This window comes from Ambystoma mexicanum, chromosome 6q (assembly GCF_040938575.1).
Source record: "Ambystoma mexicanum isolate Mex_15411 chromosome 6q, UKY_AmexF1_1, whole genome shotgun sequence".
Classification (NCBI taxonomy): domain Eukaryota; kingdom Metazoa; phylum Chordata; class Amphibia; order Caudata; family Ambystomatidae; genus Ambystoma; species Ambystoma mexicanum.
The window spans coordinates 1,610,315,830-1,610,330,285 of record NC_090937.1 but is presented as its reverse complement, the minus strand read 5'-3'; the positions used below and the strand labels follow the sequence as shown (position 1 = coordinate 1,610,330,285).

The 14,456-nt window shown below is 48.9% G+C and overlaps 1 protein-coding gene across 1 annotated transcript in view; it reads right to left on the bottom strand.

Moving 5' to 3' along the window:
* LOC138515663 (butyrophilin subfamily 2 member A2-like) overlaps positions 1-14,456 on the bottom strand; it is a 149,935-nt gene that overhangs the window by 109,126 nt on the left and 26,353 nt on the right. The window lies entirely within an intron of this gene.

The window sequence follows — 14,456 nt, the reverse complement described above, 5'->3', positions numbered from 1 at the left end:
CAGTTTGGGATGTTTAGGGGCGGTGCTGTTGCCATCTTTAGGGGATCTTTGTATGAAACAGCGAGACCTCCTCCTCTGTTTCCTTCTCTGTTGGCTTGTTTTAATTTGAAGTTGATGGGTAGGGATTTGTCTGCAATCTCCATATAGATTTGAGTTATCCAGGTTTCAGTGAGGAATAGGATGTCCTTTAATCTATTTGGCAGGATCTTATTACTGACAGTATTCGATGTGGCAGAGATGTCCAGAAAGAGTGTGTACTAGACAAGTTAGTATCTGTGTTGTAGATTGTCGTAAAGAACATAGTGTAAATTCTGTTTCTATTAATGGTCTGAATATCTGCTGCGATTCATTGAGGAGGTTGTTGCTATTGATGTGTTCCAATCGCTGTTGGTAAATAAACTTCTTGAGGACTTTTTTTGATGACTGGTTAGTTGAATATTGGGCGGTAGTTTGCTACATCATAGGGATCTGCTGTGAGTTTTTTGAGGAGAGCCCTGAAGTTGTCATTACTTCAGTCGGGCGGTGTTTCTTTTCTCTATGGAGACACCATTAACTGTTCCACCACGTCTGACGGCCGTCTGAGAGCACCGCTCTAGTGATTTTCCAAGATGGCCGACGGCGTTTCTTACAGCCGGCTCACTGTGGCGTTCCTCGCGTTGCACCTTCACTGTGTTCTCCCGACTCGAAGGTAACGCTTGGTGTATCCCTCCTACGTGTGTTCCCTCCTGTGATTCTTCCCGTGTCCCGTCCTCCTTTGGTTTCCCTTTGGCTGTTCGCTCCGGTACAGCTCGTACTGGTCTCGCTCTCTCCCTCTCTCTCCGTTCCCTCTCCTCTCTGCCCTTCAGCTTGTCTTCCCTCGCCCATGCTTCTACACCCATATAGCGTGGGCGCTAGTTGTTCCATACTACCTGGAGCTAGTTGTGAGCCATTCTGGCTACTGCAGGTGCACTTACCACAGCTGTTCTCCGATCCCTTCTATTGTACTGTTCTACGCTGAAGGATCGTTCGCCTGGACTTCTCATTGCCACTGACTCTTTCATCAGAACAATTGCTGCAGGGTTTTTTCTGCCCTTTTGGGCTTTTTCCCTGCTCAGGTGCCGGCTCCCGGGAGTCCCCGCTGTTCGTGTTCCCTAGTTACCCGACAGTGTGGCATCCCAGGGAGCTCGCCCCTACTTACGTCAAAAGAAGGAAGCAAGGAAGTCTGATAAAGCACAGACCCGAAGACGTCCTGGAAGAAGGCCGGAACTACAGGAAAGGTCCACAGACGATTCAGGTGAGGAGGAAGGAGGGGATAGTTCAACCAACCCTGATATTCCTGACAGAGTGCAACGCCTAAGGACCCCCATGGCTTCTCTCGAGCAGTACCAAGAATTGGTGGCAGCCATAAAGGGGCTTACCGTAGAAGTGCAATCACTCCGGTCCGAAAATCAGTCTCTGCGACAACAGGTAGCAGCTCGTGAGGATGCCCGTGGAGATCTACCTCCCCTTCCTTTACCTTGCGGGAAATTCGACGGAGATCCAAAAACATTGAAGGCATTTCTGGACGCCTGTCAGTTATATTTCACCTTCCGCCCTCGTACTTATGAGACCACCAGGGCCAAGGTGGGTTTCCTAGTGTCTAATTTAACGGGAAGTGCCTTGGCATGGGCTTCACCGTTGGTGTTACAGGCTGATCCAGCTACTGCTAATTACGATCAGTTTGTGCAACTCCTAAAGTCTCGCTTTGACCGACCCGAGGTACAGTATGTCTCTTATGAAGCAATCCTCGATATCAGACAGGGTACGCACGACGTACAGACTTATGTTATCTCCTTCATGCAGCTTGCCACAAATGCCGGATGGCCTGATTCTGCTCAACAGACTTTGTTTCGTCGCGGCTTGCATGAAGAGATAAAGGATGAACTGGCACGTATTGCACGACCTCAGACGTTTCAGGAACTAGTGTCCCTCGCTCTCCAGATTGGGTATAGGTTGAGAGAAAGAAGACAAGAAAGGAAGCGTCCACGACCTTCTCCCTCAACCTTCTCCCCAAACCCTTCTAGGGAACATCCAACCTCATCCGCTGGGGAAGAACCGATGCAAATAGGCACCACCCGAGGACCTTTAACAGCCGAAGAGAAGAAGAGAAGAAGGGAGCTAGGCCTCTGCAGGTATTGCGGTTCTAGCAAACATCTGCTCCGTAACTGCCCTTAGGTTCTTCCACGCCGCCAGGGAAACGATTCACCCCGAACCTAAACAGGGATAGGTCCGGGGGTGTTGGGATGAATCCCTGTACCAACACTTTAACTCCTCTTCCCCGTGAAGACAATCGTCTTATGGTATTTCAGGTTATACTGTCCCAGGACTCCTCTACCTTCTGGGAAGCCTTAGCCATGTTGGATTGTGGGGCAGCAGGGAATTTCATCGATGTATCCTGGGCTCAAGAGAATGGTGTGCCCATTGTCCCAAAGAATCTACCCATTCCGGTGGAAGGGGTGGATGGCCAGCCTCTGTCCTCAGGACCTGTTACTCAAGAGACTCTGCCACTTCGGGTCAAATTGTTTCAACATCAGGAGGAAATGGCATTCGATCTCATTAAAGCAGCGCATTTCCCGGTGATCCTCGGGATCCCGTGGCTGCGTAAACATAACCCAAAGATCGATTGGTCAAACAATACTATCCAGTTTCAGTCGCATCTTTGTCTTAATGAATGTCTAAACAATAAATACCCCCTAGACTCCCTGCAGAAGAGTGAATCCGTGCTGACAGCTTCACTCCATCAAGTACCGGAACACTATCAGGAGTATGCAGAGGTCTTCATGGAAAAACAACCTCACTCCCTTCCTCCTCACAGAAGAGAAGACTGCACTATTGAGATCCTACCAGATGGGTCTGTTCCTTTTGGAAGGATGTTTCCCCTATCTTTACCCGAGCGGAAGGCGCTTAAGGAATACCTAGACTGCAATCTACAGAATGGGCTCATCCAGGAGTCCAAATCACCCGCTGGAGCATCGCTATTCTTCATCCCGAAGAAGGGATCATCGGAACTCCGTCCGTGTATCGACTACCGGGGCCTAAATCGCCTTACTGTTAAAGACCGTTACCCTATGCCGCTAATCAAAGAGATAATAGAAGCTGTCCAAGGTGCGTCTGTCTTCACAAAATTGGATCTCAGGGGTGCGTACCACCTGCTCCGTATAAGACAGGGTGATGAATGGAAGACGGCATTTCGGACCCCACTAGGGCATTTCGAATATTGAGTTATGCCTTTCGGTTTGGTAAACGCCCCTGCTATATTCCAGCGCTTTATGGATAAATTGTTTGCCGACCTCCTATTCTCTTCAGTGGTGGTATACTTGGATGATATCCTCATTTACTCTTCCTCTCTTCCTGAACATAGAAGACAGGTCCGACAAGTGCTGAAACGTCTACGGGAAAACAAGCTACTGGTAAAGCCTGAAAAGTGTGTCTTCAAGGCCTGTTCGGTGTCTTATTTGGGTTTTATCCTCTCCCATGAGGGCATTCGTATGGATCCCTGTAAGATACAAGCAATCACCCATTGGTCCGCTCCAAGAAACGTTAAAGAAGTACAACGTTTCCTCGGTCTGGCCAATTTCTATCGCCAATTTTGTGTCCAGGCTATTTTGGTGGCCAGGTTGGAACCGAGACGTACATTCTTATGTATCTACCTGTGCCATCTGTGCTTCCAATAAGTATCATTCAACCAAACCCCTAGGTCTTCTACAACAGGAACCTGCTCCCAAACAACCATGGACCCACGTTTCTACAGACTTTATTGTGGACCTGCCTAATTCTGAAGGGAACACTGTCATCATGGTGACTGTGGATTCTCTAAGCAAATTGGCTCACTTCACTCCCTTGAAAGGATTACCTGCAGCCCCTGAAACAGCCAAAACCTTTCTGAAAGAAATAGTGCGGCTTCATGGCCTCCCTGAGACCGTGGTGTCCGATCGAGGTCCTCAATTCACTTCCCAGTTTTGGGGTGCCCTCTGTAAACAACTGGGGATTCAACGAGCCCTTTCATCTGGGTTCCATCCACAAAGCAACGGACAGACGGAAAGGCTCAATCACACGCTGGAACAATATCTTCGATGTTTCTGTGGCAGAAAGCAAGAGGACTGGAATGTCTTTCTCCCTATGGCTGAGTTCACCTATAACAGGGGTGCACAACTGATTCTGACAGAGGGCCGAAAGTACCTTACATGAGGGCTATAGTGGGCCGAAAAGTAAATGTGGGCGGGGCTGTAGGCGGGGCGTGGCAGGAGGCTTTTTAAACCCCCAATTTCTACTAAACACATGGAAAAATAATGTTTTTGAGGGGTAACGATTTTTATTTGCATTTCAAACTTACATTTTGTCCTACACAATTTCCATTGTTATAATTTATTTCTATTTAGTTATTGTATCTCGCATGTTTAGTTAACTTATATATATTTTATTGACCCTAGATTGGACATGCCGTCATTTTGGACTGCTACAGTTTGCTATTTGGGTTGCCCAAGAGGAGAATGGCCTTCATTGAGTCAGGTTTCCTCAAAAAGCCAAAGATGAACATCTCCCAACTGTGCCTGTTTTAGCTTTATTATTGGGTTCACTCTTGGAGTGCAACACTATGCCCCATGTCCCTCACCCCCAACCAAACACTATGCCCCTTGGCCCCCTCACCCCCAACCAATCACTATGCCCCATGGCCCCCTCACCCCCAACCAAACACTATGCCCCATGGCCCCCTCACCCCCAACCAAACACTATGCTCCATGGCCCCCTCACCCCCAACCAAACACTATGCTCCATGGCCCCCTCACCCCCAACCAAACACTATGCCCCATGTCCCTCACCCCCAACCAAACACTATTCCCCATGTCCCTCACCCCCAACCAAACACTATGCCCCATGGCCCCCTCACCCCCAACCAAACACTATGCCCCATGGCCCCCTCACCCCCAACCAAACACTATGCCCCATGGCCCCCTCACCCCCAACCAAACACTATGCTCCATGGCCCCCTCACCCCCAACCAAACACTATGCTCCATGGCCCCCTCACCCCCAACCAAACACTATGCCCCATGTCCCTCACCCCCAACCAAACACTATGCCCCATGTCCCTCACCCCCAACCAAACACTATGCTCCATGGCCCCCTCACCCCCAACCAAACACTATGCCCCATGGCTCCCTCACCCCCAACCAAACATTATGCCCCATGTCCCTCACCCCCAACCAAACACTATGCTCCATGGCCCCCTCACCCCCAACCAAACACTATGCTCCATGGCCCCCTCACCCCCAATCAAACAATATGCTCCATGGCCCCCTCACCCCCAACCAAACACTATGCTCCATGGCCCCCTCACCCCCAACCAAACACTATGCTCCATGGCCCCCTCACCCCCAACCAAACACTATGCCCCATGGCCCCCTCACCCCCAATCAAACACTATGCCCCATGGCCCCCTTACCCCCAACCAAACACTATGGCAGTTGGAAAAAACATCTTTTTGGAGGTGTACCATTTTATTTGTATTTAAAACGTACATGTTGTACTATACATTTCCCCAAATCATACAGGATGAAACAGTGAACCAGACATAGTTGATCAGTGAGAAACATTGCAGCGTTTCTCAGCTGTCAGTTTCTGGATCTCGGGCTCCAGTGAGGTTGTTCCTACTCTCAGGATAGCATGGAGATGTTGGTCAGTTAGTCTTGTCCTTAGGCTGGATTTATGTAGTTTCATTTGTGAAAAAACTTGCTCACAAATGTAAGTACTGCCAAACATAGAAACCATCTTTAATGCTTCCCGTGAAAGATTGGGGAATTGCACAGTGTCCAGAGACTGATAGAAGACTAATAAAGGCATCTCTCTGTGCTTATTTTTGAGGGCACTACAGCACTGAAGTTCAATCAGTTCCAGTTGCAGTTCAGGTTGCACACTGTCAACATCAGCTGAGAAAGGGTCTGCAAAAAGTTTGAAAGAGGCTCGCTGGGATTTGAATTGTAAGAAACGATTCTCAAAAACATTTTGCAGTTCCTTCAGGACCTTCACATGCCGATACCACCCTCCATACTTGTCATGGGGGAAAACCTCTGCACATGCAGGGTAGTGTGCCAGCATCCCTTTCTCCAGTTGGGCTGTCAGAAGCCTTAACTTTATTTCAAAGGCACAAACTGCCTCAAACAGATCCGATATGAGATTTTGGCTTCCTTGCAACTGTAAATTTAAATCATTGAAATGGCCTGTCAGGTCAGTCAGAAAAGCAAAGTCAGCTACCCAGTCAATATCTAGCATGACAGAAGTGTCCATTCCCTTTTCATCAAGGAATGCTTTTATTTCGTGCCGTAAAGCAAAGAATCGCTTCAGCACATTGCCACGACTAAGCCATCGAACATCGGTGTGATATAGGACATCACCGTAATCCGCCTTTACCTCTTCTAGAAACGCCTGAAACAATTGGTGATTTAAAGAGCGTGCACGGACAAAATTAACCGTTTTCACAACAAAGTCCATCACTTGAGTGAATTTCAAATGTTTTGCACATAATGCCTCCTGGTGGATTATGCAGTGATAATTTTTTAAATGGACAGCCTTCTCGCCTAAGTGCCTTTTCAAGCAGCCAATAAACCCATTTTGCTCCCCAACCATGGCTGGCGCCCCATCAGTCGTCACGCCTACCAACGCATCCCATGGCAAATTTAAATCATCAATGACTTTTTGAAAGGCATTAAAAATGTCAGCACCAGTAGTCCTGCCATGCAAAGATACCAGGGAAGCCAGTTCCTGAAATACTTTGCATTGATTATCGACCCCCCGAATGAAAATTAAGAGTTGGGCTGTGTCACTTGCATCTGTGCTCTCATCAAGGGCAGCTGAAAAGAACTTGACATCCTTACACTGCATTTTCAGTTGGCTGTAACAATTGTCAGCCATATCTACAATACGCCGCTGGATACTCATACGTGAAAGGGGAACATTTGTAAAAACATCTTTTTTTTCTTTACACACTGCCTCGCAAATCTCCATCACGCAGTCTTTAACGAAATCCCCATCTGTGAAAGGACGTGCTGACCTTGCAATAAGCCGAGTAACCTTATAACTCGCAAAGGTGGCACATTCTGATTCTTTTTTTTTCTGGGCAAAAACACTCTGTTGCTTAGCCAGCTGTGTTTTTAGCTCCCCAGCTTTCTTAATTCTCGCTTCCCCCTGCAAATCCTTATATTGTGAATGTTTTGATTCACAATGGCGGCGGATATTATATTCCTTGGGGACTGCGATGCGTTCGAGACAAATGAGACACGAGTACACATCAGGTTTGGACTCGATGAAAAAAAACTTCTCAGTCCACTCATCCTTAAATTGACGGTGCTCCTGGTCAATCTTTCTTTTTTTTACTGCACTAAACATTGGCAGGGACATCTTTGGATAAAGATACGAAATCCACTGTTATGCTCCCACTACGACGGTCCAAGTCTAGAGTATATACAAATTATATACTTTTTGGAGAATCCTAGAAGCGACAAAAGAACAAGATCAGATAAAGAACATAGCCTTACCAGCATACCTTTTCATGCACCTATTCATGGATACTTTGAGGAATAGCGGGCTGCATAGCATATCAACCTGCTATGTTTGAGATTAAGGTGGAAATTGAGGACATACTTTTTAAAAAAAAATAACATTTCAAAGCACAAGCTGTTGCCAAATTATGAGCTTTTGAAAGGAATTATCACAGGATGACCAATTACTTTAGTGAACATACAAAGAAACTGATCTCAGTTTCTTCCTGGGCAGGGCAAAACTGGCAGGAGCGCCAGAGAAATAGTTTCTGCTTGTGCTTCTATCCCCCTGAACAATGCTTGATGGGGTTGTAGAAAGGTAACAATTACCCACACTCAATGGGTCTCAAACGCTTGATCGAGGTTTAGTTGCAAAATTACAGGAGCAGACATCATCCAGGACCTTACTAGAAAAGTCTGCAGCCGATTTTGAAAGCTTTAGGAATGTACAAATAACCACACCCACTGCTGACCCTTGACACTCCGGCCCAACATCTCTAATGATATGCTATGATAGTTTATTTCTGGTAGAGGTGGAGAATTACACAAGGTGAGGGAGAGGGGAGGAGAAAGGAGGGTGAGGAACAAAACAAGCTTTTATCGTACTAGGCCTGACGACATTTCAGATAGTGCTGGAGAGGGAGAGGGGATAGTAAGTGGGGGTTGGGGGCAAACATTTGTTACTATCATACCATGTCCAGGGACAATTCTGGACCTAGGAGTATGATCTTTAGGGGACTGCAGCGAATGCCAAAGAGCATCACTAAATGGGAACAGAGCTACATGGTGATGCCGATTTGGGTTTGGCCCGGGATTTACACACTGGGTGCAGTTGTTATCATCCGGCCAGTGGCCAGGGTTCGCACTGGCAAACACATTTCACTTGCCTGTGTGATCCTACAGGGTACCAGGCAAGGCTGCCAGTTGTCTCTGATGTTATTCACCCTGGCCCACCCCACCCCCCAACTCAGCACACACACACAAACATGCACCCATACAGACCCGAACCCCCCACCCCCCCAACTCCAAACCCCCACCCCCCAAATCAGCACACACACAAACATGCACCCATACAGACCCGAACCCCCCACCCCCCAACTCCAAACCCCCACCCCCAAATCAGCACACACACACAAGCACCCAACCAGAACCAAACCCCCACCCCCCAACTCAGCACACTCTCAAACATACAGACCCGAACCCCCCACCCCCAACTCAGCACACTCTCAAACATGCACCCATACAGAACCCCCCACCCCCCGAACTCCAAACCCCCACCCCCCAAATCAGCACACACGCACCCAACCAGACCCGAACCCCCACCCCCCAACTCAGCACACTCTCAAACATGCACCCATACAGACCCGAACCCCCCACCCCCAACTCCAAACCCCCACCCCCAAATCAGCACACACACACAAGCACCCAACCAGAACCAAACCCCCACCCCCCAACTCAGCACACTCTCAAACATACAGACCCGAACCCCCCACCCCCAACTCAGCACACTCTCAAACATGCACCCATACAGAACCCCCCACCCCCCGAACTCCAAACCCCCACCCCCCAAATCAGCACACACGCACCCAACCAGACCCGAACCCCCACCCCCCAACTCAGCACACTCTCAAACATGCACCCATACAGACCCGAACCCCCCACCCCCAACTCAGCACACTCTCAAACATGCACCCATACAGACCCGAACCCCCCACCCCCCCAACTCCAAACCCCCACCCCCCAAATCAGCACACACACAAACATGCACCCATACAGACCCGAACCCCCCACCCCCCCCAACTCCAAACCCCCACCCCCAAATCAGCACACACACACACAAGCACCCAACCAGACCCGAACCCCCACCCCCCAACTCAGCACACTCTCAAACATGCACCCATACAGACCCGAACCCCCCACCCCTCCAACTCCAAACCCCCACCCCCCAAATCAGCACACACACACGCACCCAACCAGACCCGAACACCCACCCCCCAACTCAGCACAAACATGCAAACATACAGACCCAAACCCCCACCCCCAACTCAGCACACAGACCCGAACCCCCACCCCCCAACTCAGCACACACACAAACATGCACCCATACAGACCCGAACCCCCCACCCCCCCAACTCCAAACCCCCACCCCCCAAATCAGCACACACACAAGCACCCAACCAGACCCGAACCCCCACCCCCCAACTCAGCACACTCTCAAACATGCAAACATACAGACCCAAACCCCCACCCCCCACACACATCCAACACCCCCCCACCCCCGCATCTCAACATACACACAAAATACATTCAAATCCAAACATCCGACACACATCCAACACCCCCCCACCCCCACCCCCGCATCTCAAAATACACATAAAATACATTCCGATCCAAACATCCGACACACATCCAACACCCCCCCACCCCAACATACACACAAAATACATTCAGATCCAAACATCCGACACACATCCAACACCCCCCCACCCCCACATCTCAACATACACACAAAATACATTCAGATCCAAACATCCGACACACATCCAACACCCACACACCCCCACATCTCAACATACACACAAAATACATTCAGATCCAAACATCCGACACACAGCCAACACCCCCCCACCCCCGCATCTCAACATACACACAAAATACATTCAGATCCAAACATCCGACACACATCTGACACCCCCCCACCCCCGCATCTTAACATACACACAAAATACATTCAGATCCAAACATCCGACACACATCCGACACCCCCCCACCCCCGCATCTCAACATACACACAAAATACATTCAGATCCAAACATCCGACACACATCCGACACACATCCGACACCCCCTCGCAACATACACACACAAACAAAGCAAAACAGACCCGACACACAAACACAAACAGACCACTTACCGGAGACGTGCTGGAAGGCAGGCAGGTAAGCGGCAGGTAAGCAGGAACGCTGGACTCGTACTACGGCTGGCGTGGTCCAAGGCTGAAATGCCTTCCGGCATCAAGCCTTATGGTCCACGCCAGCCGTAGTGCTGGCCCTCCATTGGTGCAGCACACACGCATTACGTGGCTCGTAGGAGCGACGTGATGCGTGTGTTTGCTGAGCCAATGAGGGCCAGTGTTTTGTCCGGCCCGGAAGACAACAAAGACTTTCTTAATGGAGGGCGGCCGCGGGCCGCCCTCCATTAGGAAAGTCTTTGTGCCTCGCCGGACAAAAGAGCATGGCGGGCCGCAACTGGCCCGCGGGCCGTATGTTGTGCACCCATGACCTATAACAATACCAAACATTCAGCCACTAATATTTCTCCTTTTTTTTGCACATTTGGTTACCATCCGAAACATCTGCCATTGGCAGACATCCAACCCTCAAAATCACCCGCTCTTGACCACCTCCTGAAGGAACTCAAAGACACCCATGCGCTAGCCAGCGAAACCTTGGACGCTAGCCGTCATGTTTATAAATTATGGGCTGACAAGAAGAGGAAGGCTGCACCTTCTTGGTCGGAAGGTGATAAGGTTTGGTTAGCCACTAAATTTCTACCTCGCTGGACGCACATAGGGAAATTTGCACCAAGATATATCGGACCCTTTCAAATCAAGAAGAAGGTAAACCCTGTTGCATTTCGCCTTCAGCTACCCCCCTCCCTTAAACAGGTGCATCCCGTGTTCCATACCTCCCTTTTGAAGCCATACCTTCCGGATCCATATAAGAGACGATCCAAGAGGCGTTCTGCTGATGTGCAGTCTGGACCAGCTGAATATGAGGTTTCACATCTGGTGGATTCCCGCTACCATCACGGTAGTCTACAATATTTGGTTCACTGGAAGTGTTATCCCATCGAAGAACGGACATGGGAGCCCGTGAGACACATTCACGCCCCTCGACTCATTAGAAAGTTTCACAGACTGCATCCGGGCAAGCCTGGGGGCCCCCCATGTAGAAGGGGACATACTGTCATGACTTCAGTCGGGCGGCGTTTCTTTTCTCTATGGAGACGCCATTAACTGTTCCACCACGTCTGACGGCCGTCTGAGAGCACCGCTCTAGTGTTTTTCCAAGATGGCCGCCGGCGTTTCTTACAGCCGGCTCACTGTGGCGTTCCTCGCGTTGCACCTTCACTGTGTTCTCCCGACTCGAAGGTAACGCTTGGTGTATCCCTCCTACGTGTGTTCCCTCCTGTGATTCTTCCCGTGTCCCGTCCTCCTTTGGTTTCCCTTTGGCTGTTCGCTCCGGTACAGCTCGTACTGGTCTCTCTCTCCCTCTCTCTCCGTTCCCTCTCCTCTCTGCCCTTCAGCTTGTCTTCCCTCGCCCATGCTTCTACACCCATATAGCCTGGGCGCTAGTTGTTCCATACTACCTGGAGCTAGTTGTGAGCCATTCTGGCTACTGCAGGTGCACTTACCACAGCTGTTCTCCGATCCCTTCTATTGTACTGTTCTACGCTGAAGGATCGTTCGCCTGGACTTCTCATTGCCACTGACTCTTTCATCAGAACAATTGCTGCAGGGTTTTTTCTGCCCTTTTGGGCTTTTTCCCTGCTCAGGTGCCGGCTCCCGGGAGTCCCCGCTGTTCGTGTTCCCTAGTTACCCGACAGTGTGGCATCCCAGGGAGCTCGCCCCTACTTACGTCAAAAGAAGGAAGCAAGGAAGACTGATAAAGCACAGACCCGAAGACGTCCTGGAAGAAGGCCAGAACTACAGGAAAGGTCCACAGACGATTCAGGTGAGGAGGAAGGAGGGGATAGTTCAACCAACCCTGATATTCCTGACAGAAGTAGACACTTTTGTAAGTGTGAGGAATGGATCCTTGCTCAATGGAAGAGTTGAGAGGGGCTTGAAAGGAGAGTGCTAGTCTGAGTATCTTCATTTTGGTAAGTAATATCTGGTCTTCTGTCATGCCTGCTATACTGCTAGCATTGATTGTGGTTAGGAAGTCCTTGATTTAAGAGGAATGAAACACTTTCATTGCTGACGTAAGTGGTGTGCTTGGTGCTGTTTCAATTTCTGGAAATCGGAGAGGTGGTCCTTTCTTACCTAGCTGGTCCTGAACTTGTTGAATTATGTTGTGGACGTGTGCTGCAGTGGGGCCATTGAGGTTTGGGGTGGGTTCATTGCTGTGTTACATGCTGCAGGGTTTTTCTATATGGGGATCAGTTTTAAAACTGGCTATGATGCAACTGCTCTATTTGATTTGATTAATGAGCGTTTTTTCTTTGATGGTTTTGCCCTGTAATTCTGGAGCTATTGGTGATGTCATTTTGACAGTGAGAAGGTGATTGTCTCACCAGATTGCTCGACCCTTTTATTTTCTCTATTAATGAGGTTGTATTTCAGAGTGAACCATATGGAAGCTTGTTGCTAATTTTGAGCCAGGAGTATAGTTCAGGGATAATGTGTTTGTCTTGGAAGCAAAACAACCCAGAGCAGCACTGGTTAAAATCCTGGTCCGGAGCTTAGAGACTGGTGCCTAGTATAAATCACATTAAAAAAGATTCATGAAATTAATATATTTTTGTGTAAATATTAAAGCTTTCTTTGTGGCCATATTGTTTGTGGTGTCGGATATGCAGGTTTTAATGGCATTAAGTACAATGGGGGACATTCTGCGGTGGGCGGTAAGGGTTAACGGGCACCGGTAACGAGACCGGTGCCGTAAAACCCTTACCGCCAAATTCCGAGTTCCCTTTGCGGGTCCTTCCTTTACTCCTGCTTTTAGCAGGAGTTAAGTACAGGACCCGCAAAGGGACTTTGGAGGTAATTACGGTACAGTAATTTACGGTGCCGTAATTACCTCCTTCCCCATTCCCATTGAGCCCTATGGGGCAGAAATGGGAATGGGGAAGGGCAAAAGGTGAATGGGGAATTACCGCCCCTTCCAACCTTGGAATGGGGCGGCAATACCTCCATTCACCATGGAGGAGTCGGAGCGGGTTTGGAGGCAGCCATGGAGCTAATAGCTCCATGGTTGCCTCCAAACTCGGAATGAGGGCCATTGTCTGCAGTTCCTGTCTGGTTGCAGCTCATGAGCTGAGGTTTGGGGTCTTGCAGTTTTCCAAGAAGCATATCCAGCTTGATTTCTTTTCAAAGCATGATTAATGTTTAAGAGGCTTTAATCTATGTACTAGCGAAGGTGCTAATATGTCGAGGAGAAAAGATTGGAGAGGTGGTCTCAACAGGGTACATGACCTGTGAAGATACAGTTGCAAAACTCTATCAGCAAACGATGCCATGGAGAATATGTCAAGCAACGTGAATGGGTCCTTTAGCTAAATGATAGAGATTTAAGAAGCCATGTTTACAGAGAATAATATTGTAGTTGTGTTTCTACCTTTTCCAGCCACAGATGGAAGTCTCTTCATATGGTAAGGCATTGACGGCCTACTGAACGGTTATCAACCACATCTGCTAGGTTCTCTGTAAGCAATGTGTTGCATTAAGGTGGTGTGAAGCAAAGTGATTTGCAGTCCGAGCTGTTGTGAGATCATGAGCCTTGAACGTCCATAGCGTATTCATCGGCAAATTTCACCTCTTCTCTTGGTCGTTCTGTTGGTGAGTTTAATCTGACAGCCCGTGGTAATGGATTCATGTACAACAGTTGTTCAGTCCTCTGTGAGCCAAGCCTCCATGAGGAATACTATATCTTTTTAGTCCTCACAATACATTTAATAGATTTCCGATGGTTGTTGACTATAGAATGGGCATTGACGCCAAGGAGTCTAGTTCCAACATTGTCTGATCATGGGGCATGTTGCTCTGGTACACTAGTGTACTGGTGAATACTGTACTGCAGAGGAAGTGTGACTGTGATGGTATGGTACTCTCTTATAGTGGTGATCCTTGCTGTGCATTTGGAGGTAGGCGTCAAGGTCTTTAGAGCTCCTGTGCACTGAA